Source organism: Chenopodium album, chromosome 7 (assembly GCF_948465745.1).
Source record: "Chenopodium album chromosome 7, dcCheAlbu1.1, whole genome shotgun sequence".
NCBI classification, from domain to species: Eukaryota; Viridiplantae; Streptophyta; class Magnoliopsida; order Caryophyllales; family Amaranthaceae; genus Chenopodium; species Chenopodium album.
In genome coordinates, this window is record NC_137840.1 from 63553095 (window position 1) to 63568973 (window position 15879).

The window sequence follows — 15879 nt, forward strand, 5'->3', positions numbered from 1 at the left end:
TAAATACTCTCTCCATTTCTAAATGTTTGTCATTTTAGGTGCCTCTAAAGGCTTAAATGTTTGTCAGATTTCAAAGTTTTATTATTATTAATTTATATAAAAAGACTTTTATATCCTCAATTTTCTTTTGTCCTTATTAAGTCATCTTCCTATTTTACCCTAACATATGCCATAAAATTGTGCCAAATTTAATTTTTTACACTTTTAAATCTCTCAATTTCTCTTTCAGATGATGTACTTTAATTACTTTTTAATTGATAATTTCTCTTTCCCTTATACTTTCAGTACTCCACGAACTCCACCTTAATTCCTGTGATTTCATTGAAGTGACAAACATTTGGAGATGGATAGAGTATAAGATTTTTTGGACTCTGTACGATGTGTATATGCAACCCATCAGTTCAGCACATCACACGTCTGCTACGGCTGAGCTATGACTTTTAGCACCAAATCAATATGAACATTTAATTTATATCCTAGTATTTTAATGAGGCTATTTGATTATTAAAGAATTGGGAGTTGGGAGTTGGGACATGGGATCGGGAACCTACCAGCCCCCCTCGTGGCTCCGCCCATGCTTGTTTCCCTTCAATAGACCCACCAACCTTCGAGGTGAAATCTTGATAGCAATTCACACTTTATTTCGAGGATGCCCCAATTTCTCATGGTAAGAAACAAATTTTGTTTCTTAGATGACATTTTCGTAAATAAACCAACAACTTTATTTAATTGTGGAGCCCATAATAATGAAAAAATTGTTGATTTATTCACAAAAATGCCATTATGAGAAACAAATTTGAGGGAATTTCCCCTTTATTTCCTCCCTTTGTTACATTGAACTGATTGCATTCATTATTTGTATTTATAATTATAAAACGAGTTGGGAAGAGTGAAAGTGAGTCACTTGTAACAAAATTTGGAGGATTAATATTGTAACGTAATAAATGGAATTTATATATGTGATGAAGAATATTTGACCTAGAAGAGAGTACAAGTGTACAGATAAGAAGAAAAAAAAAGTGGTGTTTTGTACTTTTGTATGGTTTGTAAGGGTAAAAGATACATTGTTTGGCCCGACCTAATGAAAATCTTAAGCTCATTTTTTCTCGTCTCAATAATAATATCATCTTGTTTATGGAGACCATCTGAGCTACATAAACATACAGATTGTAAACACCTGTGTGGAAATATTGAAATTCCGTACCCGTTTGGTATTGGCCCTGAGACCGCGAATCACTGTTTTTTAGACTCCAACTTTGAGGTCTCTTGTAATTCTTCCTCTTCATCAAAACCAAAACCAATTCTAAAGAAACACAACCTTGAGATTCTTAAGGTTATACTGAATAGACCTTATGATCCCACGAATTACTATTATCTAAACGAACCTCGGAATATAGTAATTGTTAAAATTCCATCAGTTACTACTTGTAGTAGTCGTAACGGCCGTACTTTGACAAGCCACAACCTCACCAACTCCCCCTTCAGATATTCAGTTTCCGAAAATGTTTTTGCGTCAATGGGATGCGATGGATACGCATTATTATACAATGATACAGGTGGAATCATTGCTGGATGCGCCTCAGTTTGTGCCCTGTATCCACCTGCAGCAGTTTTAAGAGGAAACAGATGCCGTGGTTATCGTTGTTGTCAGGCTCGTTTGCCATCTTCATATACAAATATCAAGGAATACAGCATATTTGTGAGCACCAACAATAATTGCAGGTCTGCCTTTTTTATTAGCCAGGAATACATGGGAGCTAAAGAACTGTCATCGTCTCAGATCGCTGTCGTGCCTGTCGTGCTTGTATGGGATTACTTAAATACTTCTGGTAAGTGGTAGGAGTAACAATGGCAAGGTTTGTTTTTTTTTTTTTTTGGAAAAGTTTTAAGAAGATTTGACAAATTGTTCAAAAAAAAAAAAAAGAAGATTTGACAAAATCCGAAAAGAAGGTAAAAAAAAAAAAAAAGAAAATCGGAGGGAAATTTTTTCATTGAGGAGATTTCACTGTTGTAATTACTGCTATCTTTCGTTTCAGAGAATTGGTGGCGCACCATCGGTACCATCAGTACCATTGGAATAGTTGTATTCATCTTTTTTACAGGTAAGATGATTGCTTTCCTTTTGGTGCTAGAAAATTTTTCAAACAACCTTGTTGAATTACTCCCATCAAGTATAAAGGTTGGCTATCTTAAGAAGGTTTCTAAACTAGCAAACTTTTACTTGACCCCTTTCTTTCCAGCTTGATCTTTTACTAATTCACTACAATGGTTTGTCTCTATAGGACATGCTCGGATTTGAGAGTAATATATTAAGGGGGTAATAAAAGTTAAACTTGAAAAAACATATATAAGTATTTAGATGTGATGTTGTAGGAGACAAGGGGTTTATAAGTGAAATAAGATAGTTGTGGCATGAGGAAAAGAGAGAGACAGAGGAATTATTACCCATATCATAAGGGTAATAGTTACCCACCCTCCCCTTAGTGTAAGTGTGTGTTAATCTTAAGTTTTGATGATGACTCAAGGAACCTAAGCAAACCCATAAGGGCTTTAATATTTGTCTATTAGCTTTGATGTGTTGACAGGTTTTAAATGCTACGAAGTTCTAGAGTCAGAATGGAGCTTGGAACAAGGTCAAAAGAAGAGCTTTGGACAAGGATAGAAGACAATCAGAAGCTAAGTTCCTTGAGTGAGGAACTGAAGCTCCAGAGTCGAAGCTTCACTAGGTTCCAAGGAGTCTATTGTATCTTTAATATTTATTTTAGGCTTCTTGTATATTTGTTAAGTACGTTGATTATTGATAGGATGATAAGTGGATTTAATTTCAGTTTATAAAGATTTTATTTTCCTTGTTTAAAAAGATTTTATTTTATTTTTGGAAAATTATCTTTTATTCTATTTATTTTAAAAGATTTTCTGTTTTAACCTTATCCTATTGTTTTGGAAAATCTGACTTGATAAAATCTTCTTTGAAACTCTTTTTAACGGTTCTTTTACTTGGTCAAGGAAGTTGAGAAATTCAAGGAAGCAGTAAACCACTTCCTCAAGAATACTTCAGCTTGCTGCCCAAGCCTCCACGAACTGCACTTCCTAGTTTCATGGAAGTTGTGGTGAAGTGGAAGTCAAGGCAGACGTGGGAGTCTTTCAACTGATTTCTTCTAGTATAAATAGAATTGGTTTTCCATTTTGAAAAGTACACTTGAACATTACAATCTTCTAAGCTTTTCGAAATGAGTCAAAATCCACTTAAGTCCTTGAGTGTCTTTGTACTTAGCATCTTAGAGTTTTAATTCGAGTTGTATTGGGGAAGAGTTTGGGTAAACTCTAGAGTGTGTAGATTGCTTTGAGTGAAGCAAGGAGAAAGAGAGAGATTTGAGAGCTCAACTGATTGAGGGATCAGTTGAGGGGGAACTTAAGTTCATAGAGGAACTTGAGTTTAGAGTCTTAATTTGTAATAGGTTGTTTGCCCTATTATTATTAAGAATTGAGTTTAAAATCCCTTGTGGTCGTGGTTTTTCTTCTTGATTAGGGCCAAGAAGTTTTCCACGTAAAATCTCTCTTGCACTTTAAAGTTTTTGTTTAAGTTTCTTTTAGAACCACGCAAAAATTACCCCAGTTCCTCCACAATACAATTCACCCCCCCTCTTGTATTGTTCATTCGAGTCAACAATTGGTATCAGAGCAGGTTCCTCGAAGAAATCAGGAAACCCTGACGAGTTAAGTTCCTGGAATCAAGATGAACAATCACGAGAAACTGGAAGAAGGTTACTCTACGCAGCGTCCTCCTATGTTCAATGGGAAATTCTACACCTATTGGAAGAACAGGATGGAAATCTTCATCAAAGCTGACAACTACCAAGTTTGGAGAGTTATCGAAGTTGGTGATTTTGAAATTACCAAAACCAACAGTGAAAATGAGGTAGTACCTAAACCTATGTCTGAATTTGATAAGGAAGATTTTGAGAAAATGGAAATTAATGCACTTGCTGTTAAATTACTTCATTGTGGTCTTGGACCCCATGAACACAATCGTGTTATGGGCTGTAAAAATGCTAAAGAAATTTGGGATTTACTTCAAGTAACTCATGAAGGAACTAACGAAGTGAAACGCTCTAAAATTGACTTGCTCATGTCAAAATATGAACGGTTTGAAATGCAACCAAAAGAATCAATTCAGGAAATGTTAACTAGATTCACTAACATTATTAATGAGCTTTTTTCTCTTGGAAAGCAAATCCCTATTGATGAGCAGGTCAGAAAAGTTCTAAGAAGCCTCCCTCAAGATGAGAGATGGAGAGCCAAGGTAACAGCCTTACAAGAAACAAAGGACTTCACAAAGTTCAACATTGAGCAACTTGCTGGTTCCCTCATGACTCATGAGTTGCACCTGGGAACAAGCAACAGTGAAGGAAACCGAGGAAAAGGCTTGGCTCTCAAAGCTGGAGATCAAGAAGAATCAGAAGTAGATGAAGAAGAGGCAGCTATGCTGGTGAGAAGGTTCAAAAGAATGTTCAACAGAAACAACAGGTCAAGGAACTTCACCAAGAAACACTCTACTTCAAAGGCTGACTCTGGTTGTCACAAATGTGGATCACTGGAACACTTCATTCGTGAGTGTCCACTTTGGGAAACAGAGAAAGGTAAAGGGAAGGCAAAGGAACAAGTTAAGAGCAACCACAACAAAACTCCTTTCAACAAAACAGACATAAGGAAGGCTATGATAGCTGCATGGGGAGATTCTGAAAGTGAGGATGAAGAGGAACAACCTGAAGAAGAATTAGCTCATCTGTGTTTGATGGCCAAACGTGATGACAGGGCTTACAATGATGAGCTTGCTAAAGAGGTATTCCTTGATCCTAATGTACTTAAAACTTATACTAAAGATGCTCTCATTGATTTAGTGTTTGAAATGGAAGATGAATGGACTCACACTAGTATTCGTCTAGGTGAGTGTCAAAGAGCTCTCAAAGTCTGCAAGGAACACAGTACGTGGATTGAAAATCAACGAACTGATGTGCAAAGCAGATTTTTTGAACTTTTTGACAAAAATCTTCTCTTAAAAGAAATGAATGAGAAACTCAAGTTTGAAAATATTATGGTTAATGTTGAATTGACTCAATATAAACTAGCTAATGCTGAAATATCTCCAAGTTCCTCCTCAGAATCTTTGCCTAAATTTAATGAGGATTTTGAAAAATTAAAAATTGATCTTGATGAGTTAAGAATTGAAAAGGCAAAATTGGAGAAGGAACTTGAGCTTCGAAAAGAAAGATGCATTAGTCATGTTGGAATTCCTAAGTGGATTGAAAATGCTCAAACCAAAAGAACTGAAGGTCTAGGATTTATACGTTCTAAGCATAAGGGCAAGAAAAAATATGCAGACCTGCCTAGTCATAAAGTTTGTACCTTCTGTGGTAAAACTGGCCATCTTGTTGCCACTTGCAACAAGAAGGAACAGTCTGTGAACAAAAATGTTAGGCAAGTTTGGGTAAAGAAATCTGATATTGCTTCAACGTCCAAGGAACCCAAGGAAACCTGGGTTCCTGAAACTAACCAATAAGTTCTTTTGCAGGTCCTAGTGAGGGGGAACAACACATGGTACCTCGACAGTGGTTGTTCAAAGCATATGACAGGAGATAAATCAAAGTTTCTCTCACTAGAGGCCTATCCAGGAGGAACTGTGACCTTTGGAGATAACAAGAAGGGTGAAGTAATTGCTAAAGGAAGAGTAGGAAGGTCCAGTTCTCATTCTATAGAAAATGTACTTTTGGTCGAGGGTTTAATGCACAATCTGCTGAGCATATCACAATTTTGTGATAAAGGAAACTCTGTAAGTTTTACATCTGATTCATGTAACATCATTAATGATAAAACAGGAAGGGTTGTTCTTGAAGGAACTAGAAAAGGGAACACATATATTGTGGATCTGAATTCTGTTCCAAGGAACAACCTTACCTGCCTGAGTGCCATTAATGATGATCCCTTATTATGGCATAGACGCTTTGGACATGCTAGCTTCCCACTCATGGATAAACTTAGAGCAAGGAACTTGGTTATAGGGCTTCCCTCAGTCAAGTTCCTCATACAACATATCTGTGATGCATGTGTAAGAGGCAAGCAAGTCAGGTCTTCTTTCAAAAGCAAAAACATGGTAAGCACCACAAAGCCATTGGAACTAATCCATATGGATTTGTGTGGCCCCATGCGTGTTCAAAGTAGAAGTGGAAAGAAATATGTCTTAGTTATAATTGATGATTTTTCTAGATTTACTTGGGTGATTTTTCTGTCTAGCAAGGATGAAACTTTTGATGAATTTGTATCATTTGCCAAAAGAGTTCAAAAGACAAGTGGAAATCAAATTGTCCATATTCGTTCAGATCATGGAACAGAGTTTGAAAATTCAAGATTTGATGACTTTTGCAAAGAAAATGGCATGGATCATAACTTTTCAGCCCCTAGAACTCCTCAACAGAATGGAGTTGTTGAAAGGAAGAACAGGACATTAGAAGACATGGCAAGAACTATGCTCATAGCAAGTGGTCTTCCAAGGAACTTCTGGGCTGAAGCTATAAACACTGCTTGTTATATTATTAATAGAGTTATGATGAGACCAATCATCAATAAGACTCCTTATGAACTGTTTAAGGGCAGAAAACCCAATATTTCTCACTTTCGAGCTTTTGGATGCAGGTGTTTTGTCCATAATAATGGAAAAAGGAACATAGGAAAATTTGATGAAAGAAGTGATGAAGCTGTGTTCCTTGGCTATGCATCAAATAGCAAAGCTTACAGAGTTTACAATAAAAATACAATGTGTGTAGAAGAAAGCATTCATGTGATATTTGATGAATCTAACATGTTTATGAATGTACAGGAACAAGACAATAATGATTATGAAATTGGAATGATTAGAGACAGGGAAGAAGAAGAAGAATCATCCAAGCAAACCAAGGAAGCTAGAGAGGAACCTGAGCAAGAACATCAAGAAAATGCAGAAATTCCTCATCAAGAAACCACGGAGGAACAAGATCATGAAGAGACAGGCAACGAGGAAAATGCAGAAGAAACTGAAGAAGAAGTGCCTCAAATTGGAGTTCCTGCCAGAGAGTTTCATCCAAAGCCATTCAAATATCAAGGCTCTCATCCAACAGATCTTATTATAAGTGATATTGGTAGAGGAACTCAGACCAGATCACAGATGAGGAACTTCTGTGCCTTCCAAGCCTTTTTATCCATAATTGAGCCAAGGAATCATGAAGAAGCTCTGAAGGATGCTGACTGGATAATTGCCATGCAAGATGAACTCAATGAGTTTGAAAGGAACAAGGTCTGGCATCTTGAAGAGAAACCAGAACACAAAAAGGTGATAGGGCTCAAGTGGGTATTCAGGAACAAGCTGGATGAATACGGAACAATCGTAAGAAACAAAGCCAGACTTGTTGTGAAAGGATACAATCAGCAAGAAGGTATTGATTTCGAAGAAACTTTTGCTCCTGTTGCTAGATTAGAAGCTATTAGAATATTAATTGCATTTGCTTCTTTTATGGGTTTCAAACTGTATCAAATGGATGTTAAATGTGCTTTTCTAAATGGTTTTCTTGAAGAGGAGGTGTATGTAGAACAACCTCCTGGTTTTGAAAATCCCCAATTTCCTAATCATGTCTTTAAGCTTGATAAAGCTCTTTATGGGCTGAAACAAGCACCTAGAGCTTGGTATGAAAGGCTCTCTAAGTTCCTTCTTCAAAATGATTTTAAAAGAGGAAAAGTAGATAAAACTTTGTTTTTAAAATCTGAAGGAACTGATTTACTAGTTGTTCAAATATATGTTGATGATATTATTTTTGGAGCAACTAACGAAAACTTGTGCAAGTACTTTGCTGAACTAATGAGTGGTGAATTCGAGATGAGCATGATGGGGGAACTCAACTTCTTCCTTGGACTACAAATCAAACAAACAGAAAAAGGTATTGCAATTCACCAACAAAAGTATGTCAAGGAACTACTGAAGAAATATAATCTTCACCAAGCAAAGACCTACCATACTCCTATGGGAACAGGCACAAGGTTAGATGAAGATCTACAAGGAACTAGTGTAGATCAAACTGGATACAGAGGTATGATTGGATCTCTTTTATACTTAACTGCTAGTAGACCTGATATAGCATTTAGTGTTGGCTTATGTGCAAGGTTTCAATCTATTCCTAAAGAATCACATCTTATAGCAGTAAAAAGGATCCTAAGGTACCTCAAAGGAACTGACAATCTTTGTCTATTCTATCCTAGAAGTGATACTTTTGAGTTAAAAGGTTTTGCAGATGCTGACTATGCAGGGGATCTGGTGAACAGAAAAAGTACTTCAGGGATGATTCAGTTTCTTGGGCCATGTCTAGTTTCTTGGGGATCCAAGAAACAGAACACAGTGGCCTTGTCAACTGCTGAAGCTGAATATGTGGCAGCTGCTGCCTGTTGTTCTCAAGTACTCTGGATAAAACAACAACTAAGAGACTATGGTATGAAGTATAATTGCATTCCTATTTATTGTGATAATACTAGTGCCATATGCATTTCAAAAGATCCAGTTCATCATTCTCGTGTAAAGCATATTCATATAAGGCATCATTTCCTTAAGGATAATGTGGAAAAAGGCTTAATTGAATTAGATTTTTGTGAGACTGAAAATCAAATTGCTGACATTCTTACTAAGCCTTTGAGCAGGGACAAATTTGAAAAGATGCGCATGGAACTTGGTATGATACAATTGAGTTAGAAGACCTCAAGTTTCCCCAAGGTATAAGTCAATCATGCATGCATTATATGTGTCTTACACAATCTGTATATGTGAAAACATAGTCCTGAGCATTAGAATGTATGGCAATACATATGGGATTGTGGCTGTATGTGAAGAAATCAAATTGCACTTGCTTATCTATATTACTAACAAGCTATGTTGACTTGTTCCAAGTTCCTCCTAATATTTTCATAAGATTTCGTTCTATCACTTCTTAAATTAATTAGCTAGTCAGTTAATTAATTTTTATCTACTGGAAAAATCTTATCCTTTTATTCTTGAATTAATCTCTCAAGTTTATCTCTTTAAATTTAAATTCATCCTAAATTAAATACCCTAGTCTTTTCGAATTCAATTCAAGTTTCTGATCAAAAATTTCTCTATTTAATCAAGACTCTTGATGTCAAATCATATTAAATGAATCTTCCATCTTTAATCTGACCAAGTGAAAATAATTTCTCAAAACCTTCCTCAAACGACACATACCCCATTCAATTAACCTTCCACACTCTTCCACCGTCTCACATTTTCCTAGAAATTACCTCCACTATAAAATGAAGCCATACTCACCAAACCCTAATCACTATTCTTCACCTCCTCAATCCGTAAAATACATACTGCATTTCAACGATTCATCTTACTCACCCATGGATATTTCACCTAAAATACAATTTACCTCACAAAAGGACTCACCCATGGATATTGAGCAAGAAACTCAACCCAAAGCAACCCCTGAAAAGCCAAAGAACTTGCCTGGAGATAGAAGTGAAACAAAGAAACGCAAGCTGGAGGAAGAGGAACCAGAGGAACAAGGATGGGAAGAGATGGGAGAACGGATTCAACTGGAGAAACCACCCACTGTCAAGAGAATCGAAGCAAGTTCTGATCGCTTCATTCATGGTTTTTGCATCAATTTAAATTGGTGTGAAGTCTGTAAGTATACTGAACTACTTGAGATTTTAGAAGCTCAAAATTGGATTCAACTGTTTAGTGAAAGCTATAATAATGTGCTTGCTCATGCTCCCTTAAAAGAATTCTGTGCAAATTTCAAGAATGTTGATGATGTGTGTGTTTCTAGAGTCAAAAACAAGAAAATTAGTTTTGATGCTGATTATTTGGCTGCTATATTTGGTACTCCGAATGAGGGGTTTAATGAATACTTTAAAGGAGCCACTGAAATTGGTGTAGGTGATGTGTCTATAAAAGAAATTGTGAAATCAATTGGTGGGAAAGTGTCCAAAGTCCAAACCAATCATAATCTATTTTCTCCCCTTCAGAAAGTCCTGTTTGTCTTTGTCCATCAAGCCATTGTCCCTAGAACCCAGCATAGGCATGAAGCAAATCACCTAGATGCTGTGCTTATGTATTGTCTAGAAAACAAAATTCAGATAAATTTTCCATCCATCATGATTAAACACCTCACTCATTGCATCACAAATCACCTGAAAGTTGGCTATGCAAACCTGATCATCACTCTCATAGAAAGTTTTGGGATTTCTGTAGAGAACTGTGAGAGCCTCAAACTCCAAACAAATCACTTTGTCCAACCTAGAACCCTTGAAAGCAGAAACCTACATGTGGTTGATGGTGTTACTCAGTTCATCCCAAAACAATCTAAAGCCAAGGAAGAGGTGAAGGTCATGACTGAAGATGAGGAGTTGGATAAGTGGCTGGAAGGAGAGAACAGTGAGGAAGAGGGAGAGAAAAAAGGAAAAATGAAAGATAAGGAAGAAGGTTCGGGCTCTGAGAAGAAGAAAAGTAGTGCTCCTACTACAGGGAAAAGAAAGAGCACAAGACTGGCTGTTAAGCCAAAAATGAAAGTTGGAGCTCCTACTTTTGTTGATTTAAGTGAGGAGAAAGTACTAGTTCAGGGGGAACAGGGGACTTTTGTGCAGGAAACAGGAGAAAGTCAGTCAGTTCATGCAAGAGAAAGTGTAGGCTTTGCAGGGTTCAGTTCTGTCAGTGCTGCTTTAGAAATGAAAAATCTCAAGGGAACAGTGCAAAAGCTGGTGGATGCACAGGCTGCTATGGTTCAAAAAATTGAGACTCTGGGGAAGATGGTGTCTGATCTGACAAAAGCTTCTACAGAGCTATCTACAACAGTTCAGCAGCGCACTGATACCATTTCCCAAGGGCAGGCTGATATTCTGAAGAAGCTGGAAGACTTGGTGCTGGAAGAGGTGTCTATTGAAGATGCAGGAGAAGAGCACCAATCCACTGCCCCTGAAGCCTAATATTATTTTTCTTCTGTTCTGTTTCCAAATTTGGTTGACTTTTGAACTTGGTCTTGTTTGAAATTTGTTTAATTCTGCTTCTTTTGGTCTGTAAACACTTAAAACAGGGTATTTTGTTTGCTTTTGGATGTTCTGGAGGAACATCAGTTTGTTTATATGGATTTTGCATGCTTGCTTTATGACTATTTGCATACTATTTCTGCCTATATGTGCTTTGTTCTATGCTTTGGACACACACCATTATCATGGTGCTGTGATTAGATATATATATTTGTGTGCATTAATTTTGATGAACGCCAAAAGGGGGAAAAGAAGGCAAACTCAATTGTTGACAAGCTCTCCATCCATCTAAAACTAGAAGGTATAATTTTCAGTTCCTTGTTACTTGTTAATTTTTAAAGCTAGTTCATTTTTATTTTAAAGTAGTTTTTTTTTTCTTTTCTGATTGTCTTTCAATTTTATTCATGAGTTTGCTTAGGTTTGTCATTCATCAAAAAGGGGGAATATTGTTGATCTTAAGTTTTGATGATGACTCAAGGAACCTAAGCAAACCCATAAGGGCTTTAATATTTGTCTATTAGCTTTGATGTGTTGACAGGTTTTAAATGCTACGAAGTTCTAGAGTCAGAATGGAGCTTGGAACAAGGTCAAAAGAAGAGCTTTGGACAAGGATAGAAGACAATCAGAAGCTAAGTTCCTTGAGTGAGGAACTGAAGCTCCAGAGTCGAAGCTTCACTAGGTTCCAAGGAGTCTATTGTATCTTTAATATTTATTTTAGGCTTCTTGTATATTTGTTAAGTACGTTGATTATTGATAGGATGATAAGTGGATTTAATTTCAGTTTATAAAGATTTTATTTTCCTTGTTTAAAAAGATTTTATTTTATTTTTGGAAAATTATCTTTTATTCTATTTATTTTAAAAGATTTTCTGTTTTAACCTTATCCTATTGTTTTGGAAAATCTGACTTGATAAAATCTTCTTTGAAACTCTTTTTAACGGTTCTTTTACTTGGTCAAGGAAGTTGAGAAATTCAAGGAAGCAGTAAACCACTTCCTCAAGAATACTTCAGCTTGCTGCCCAAGCCTCCACGAACTGCACTTCCTAGTTTCATGGAAGTTGTGGTGAAGTGGAAGTCAAGGCAGACGTGGGAGTCTTTCAACTGATTTCTTCTAGTATAAATAGAATTGGTTTTCCATTTTGAAAAGTACACTTGAACATTACAATCTTCTAAGCTTTTCGAAATGAGTCAAAATCCACTTAAGTCCTTGAGTGTCTTTGTACTTAGCATCTTAGAGTTTTAATTCGAGTTGTATTGGGGAAGAGTTTGGGTAAACTCTAGAGTGTGTAGATTGCTTTGAGTGAAGCAAGGAGAAAGAGAGAGATTTGAGAGCTCAACTGATTGAGGGATCAGTTGAGGGGGAACTTAAGTTCATAGAGGAACTTGAGTTTAGAGTCTTAATTTGTAATAGGTTGTTTGCCCTATTATTATTAAGAATTGAGTTTAAAATCCCTTGTGGTCGTGGTTTTTCTTCTTGATTAGGGCCAAGAAGTTTTCCACGTAAAATCTCTCTTGCACTTTAAACTTTTTGTTTAAGTTTCTTTTAGAACCACGCAAAAATTACCCCAGTTCCTCCACAATACAATTCACCCCCCCTCTTGTATTGTTCATTCGAGTCAACAATGTGTAACTATAAACTCAAAATGAGGGTATTAATTAGTTCCTCTTTTTCATCTCATACGGTCATACCACACCATAACTACTTAATTTTCTTTATGACCAAACCATCACTATCTTCTCCTTCCCTATATTAACTTTTATTTTGTTTAATTTGACTTTTATTACTTAGTAATACATCTCCCGCAATCCAAACATGCCTTAAATAAGTGTTTTTATTTATCTCGTTATTATCCCATCTCTACTTTAACCGTCTTCTTGTACATTCGTTCAGAATCAGGCCCAGCTATTAGCCTGTGTATCCTAGCCTACAGCAAAGGGCCCCCCAATGAAATGGAGCCTCGAATATAAGACAATATACTGATATAAAATGAAAGCTGCAAACAAATAATAGTTGATATGTTGTGTCATAATGGTAGCTAGATTCTTGTAATTATACATGAGAAGAGATTCGAATCCCATTACCGCCTTATAATTTTATTTTATTTTTACCTACAAACTTTGTCTAAGTTGTTTTATATCTAAAACTCAACTATTCTGGTAAAAGTGTCATTTTCTCCATTAATGCAATTTGACAATTAACATATTGCAATTATCACCTCTAATATGTACTCCCTCCTTTCTCAAAAGAACGACCCTTTTAGGTTGATTTCGCGGGTATTAATAAAATTAAATAAAAAGAAGTAAAGTATATTGGAAAGATAAATTTATATGAGGTTTACAAAAAATTAGAGAGAGATAGTAATAAAAGTATATGGAAAAAAAACAAAATTTTATAAGGGGAAGCTAAATTTGTACAAATATTGTTGTAAATTGGTGGATATTTTAATGCTAATGGGTCATTCTTTTTGGGACTAAAATTAGGTCAAATGAGTCGTTGATGAAGTAGCAAATATTATTTTGAATCCGTGAAAACTGCAATTACCCCTCTAAAAATTCCAATAAACAATTATATTCCATGATGATTTTCTTTATTTTTTCTTTTAATTAATCGATTCAATTACCTCAAATCATATTGTATTTGAGAGGCCTAATTGTAAAAATTAGCACAGGGCCTCCTAAATAATTGAGACCGCCTTGGTTCACTCTTTCCAAATTTTCGTACAAACAAGACATAATAGAGAGTCAAATATTATGGAACAGGAAGGAATAATTTAATTGTTTGCAAAGCGGAAGCTCGTGAACATTTTATAACTTTCTATCGACAAATATATTAATTTCTTTCTTAATTTGCGTCGGTTTTGGGGTAGAGTTCAAGCTTACTATATTCATGATTTCTTTTTTTTTTTTTTTTTTTAAGAAATTAATTACTCATGATTTCTAATCAAAGGTATGAAAGGATAATTTTGTTAGTCTCAGTTATGAGAATGCTTAATGTAATGTTTGTTGTTATAATGAATGCAGTTATTGGCATACCACTAATAATAATATGTTGCTGTTGTTGGGGTTGCTGGCGATCTAATACTGAAAAGACAAGAAAGGAGATCAAACTTAGAGCAAAATACTTCAAGGAAAAACTAGAGGCACAAGGATATTCAAATAGCAGCGACGTCTCAGAGAAGACTAAACTCTTCACACTAACAGAACTTAAAAAATATACAGACAACTTTAGCAAGGATCGTGTGCTTGGACAAGGAGGTCAAGGTACTGTCTACAAAGGAATGTTAAAAGACGGTCAAGTTATAGCTGTTAAAAGATCAAGAGCCCTCGACGAAAGCCAATGGAAACAATTCATCAACGAGGTAATTCTATTGTCACAAATCAAACATAGACATGTAGTGAAGATTCTTGGATGTTGTTTGGAAGATGAAATACCTCTTGTAGTGTACGAGTTCGTTTCTAATGGGACTCTTTCAAAACATATCCAAAATCCCATTGATGAGTTCATATTCACATGGGAACTGCGCTTGAAAGTTGCTTTCGAAACTGCTATTGCAATCACTTATTTGCATTCAGAGTTTTCAACACCAATTTATCACAGAGACATTAAATCTAGCAACATTCTATTGGATAACAAGTTTGGAGCAAAATTGTTGGATTTTGGGATTTCTAGAGTAGTTTCTGTGGAACAGACTCATTTGACTACTGCTGTCCAAGGAACGTTTGGTTATTTGGATCCTGAATATTTCTACTCGGGCCAATATTCTGAAAAGAGTGATGTTTACAGTTTCGGAGTAATTTTGGTCGAGCTTCTAACAGGACAAAAACCAATTCGAGAACTAAGACCAGTAGATGACACTGACGAAATCGAAGAAGAAGAAAGAAGTTTGGCAATGTATTTCATCTCATAGATGAATGATAACACTGTGTTCGAGATTCTGGATCCTTTGGTTTTGGAGGGTAGCAAAAAAGAGGAAATTATGGAATTTGCTAATCTTGCAAAACAATGTTTGAATCCAACAGGGCTAGAAAGGCCGACAATGAAAGAAATTACAATGGTACTAGAAGGGCTAAGGCATCCAAATTCATCTTTTGAACCCAATGAATCCGAATATTGGACAGCAATGAGTTCTACTCTGGCCACTCTATCTATGGAAACAGACGATGCTTTTCTAATATCGTTGACATATGATCAAATTGCTCTCACTACGAATTCGAATTCTGCTGAGGTTGAGATGCATTTACGTCACACTTATTGATGAAGAACCGAAGAAGGAGGCCTTGTTGAGCAAAATTTATGTAATATGTGTGGAATTTGGTATATTCTGTGTTCAGCAAAGTATGTATGATCTTTTAATAATACTGTGATGTGTAGAATGGTTAACTTGTTAAAGTATGTATGTTTCTTTTTGTGTTGATTAATGGCAGTCAATAGACTATTAAAGAATTTTGCCAATTCAAGTATGAGCCACACCCCATTGATATCTTATATCAACCAAATATTGTTAATATAATGGCAAACTTGTAATATTTGTGAACTTTTTCAGAATTCCACTACTTCAGTAGTGGAAGTATGACGTGGCCCCCGTTTTGTAATTTTTTATTATATTCTTATAACGGTACTTGAATTTGACGGATTCTTAATGTCATCTCTTCTAATTGAGGTTGCTGAATAATTGACCTCCTAGATGGATGAGGAGAGAGAATAATAGAGGTTACTGCTCGTCAAACGGGAGGAATATGGTTGTCGGCGGTGGATAATACTGCACCCAACGTCGCTCAAACACGAAAATAGCAACA

The 15879-nt window shown here is 35.9% G+C and overlaps 1 pseudogene; it reads left to right on the forward strand.

The window, feature by feature from the left end:
- Positions 1 to 1016: 1016 nt before the first annotated feature.
- LOC145640464 (wall-associated receptor kinase-like 1) lies at positions 1017 to 15338 on the forward strand (annotated as a pseudogene).
- The last annotated feature ends 541 nt before the right edge of the window (positions 15339 to 15879 follow it).